Source organism: Limulus polyphemus, unplaced genomic scaffold (assembly GCF_000517525.1).
Source record: "Limulus polyphemus unplaced genomic scaffold, Limulus_polyphemus-2.1.2 Scaffold744, whole genome shotgun sequence".
In the NCBI taxonomy this organism is placed as follows: Eukaryota; Metazoa; Arthropoda; class Merostomata; order Xiphosura; family Limulidae; genus Limulus; species Limulus polyphemus.
In genome coordinates this window covers 139,398-141,115 of record NW_013666354.1, presented here as the reverse complement: position 1 = coordinate 141,115, position 1,718 = coordinate 139,398, and the positions used below count along the sequence as shown (strand labels likewise).

General features: G+C 31.8%; 1 protein-coding gene across 2 annotated transcripts in view; it reads left to right on the top strand.

The window, feature by feature from the left end:
• Positions 1-848: 848 nt before the first annotated feature.
• LOC106460294 (phosphomevalonate kinase-like) overlaps positions 849-1,718 on the top strand; it is a 10,933-nt gene continuing 10,063 nt past the window's right edge. The window contains exon 1 of one of the 2 annotated variants that reach the window (XM_013919984.2): positions 849-900. The gene's annotated coding sequence lies outside the window, so the exon portion shown is untranslated. The remainder of the gene's footprint in view (positions 901-1,718) is intronic. The other variant, XM_022386987.1, reaches the window with a different exon arrangement.

Genomic DNA, 1,718 nt, shown 5'->3' with positions numbered 1-1,718 from the left:
GTTTAATGTAAGTGGCTTTTGTTCGGGGCGAACAATACTAAGGAAGGGACAGTGTTACGACAGCGGAAGTCATGTGACGCTGGTAACACGTAATGAGTTCTAGAAAGATCGGGGAACATCACGAATAATCCAGTATTTGCTAGGCTCTCTCTAATCTTGTACATAAGTGCGCCAGATAATGAATCGGGGATAGAATTGCAGACAGGCAGAGATAGTGACGGACAATTGAGTCAAGCGCGGTAAAGTGCGTGAATCGTTCATTGTGAATTATAGCGTGTGTATAAGTTAAACTGATTGTAGAAATTAAGTGTATTGCAAAGTTGTATTGAGAAAGAATAAACTAGTTTTATTTAAGAAAGGACTTGTATCGCTGAAGTTTTTCGGAAGGAATTTTTACGGAAAAATAACAAACGACCAGAGACGTAACAATATTATGAGGATTAAACTTCTGTGTATAATTTATTTTCCGTAACATGTGTCTTCAGCTGTAAGTCTGAAGTTTATAACTCTAAAAAGTAGGTTTCGATACCAGTGGTGGGCACAGCACAGATAGCCCATTGTGTAGCCTGGCGTTTAACAACAAACAAACAAACTTATTATAAGCCTGAAATTTGCATTGTAATTACTGAATGTAGAAAATCATAAAAATCCTAGTCTTACCAAGCGGTGAGATTTACTTACAGAACTATTTTTTAATTAATGTTATCTATAATCAAAATAAGGACTCTTTCATTGATAGAGTGTATTTTGCTACATCATTATTCAAAGTAATTTGTTCTCTTTAAAAAATATATTAGATAAATACATGTATATTACTTTTTTGTGTCAAAATAATTTACCGTTAGAGAGCACTTATTCACTAAGGAAGTCACCAAGTCTAAGTGTAATGACATGAAAAAGGTGTGTGGATGATTTTTGTTGTATAAGTAAATATAGTTTCACATAAAAAATATATTTATCGAACTTTTGCAAATATAAATCATATGCAAGGAAAGTTAAATGTGAACCACTATAGTTTATTATTATTATAGTACTATTCGTAGGATTTGATCCTCAACCTTTGGTTAACCCTACAACTTGTTACACTTACAAGTTACAGCAAGCATTACATTTACAACGTATAAAATTTGTGTTAATAATAATACCGTTAGTGGTATTGTTAAACAAAGCAGTACGCAAGTCTTTGAATGTTTTGTACTTATTGTGCCTAGAAATAGAATAGACAGTGGCTTATGCTCAAGCATCCACATAATTTTCACAATTTTTTAAAGATATATAATTTATATTTAATATGTAAACACAAAATGTATAGTAATATAAAATTAATGTCTTCCTATTCTTTCATCCAAATTTTATTTCAATATATCACTGGTTATAACGACTTTTTACTCAGACCTCACACCAGGGCTTTGCATGTAATGATGTATGCATCCACATACATTTGATACTGGCTATGCCACAGATAGACTAGTAAAAGTATTAAATTATTATCAGGGTTAGAGATTTTTCAACAGCAACAAGCTATACTGGTATTCAAATCCTTAATACTGTTATTGCTGAACAAAGTAGTATGTAAGTTAAAATCATAAATAATAATATTCAACGTTAAACTGGTACACAATTAAAAACATTTTATTTAGGCCTATTTATGGACTTCAAAAAGTTGACGAATCAACGTGTTTCGACATTACATCCTGAGGTTGACGTTGTAACATCGA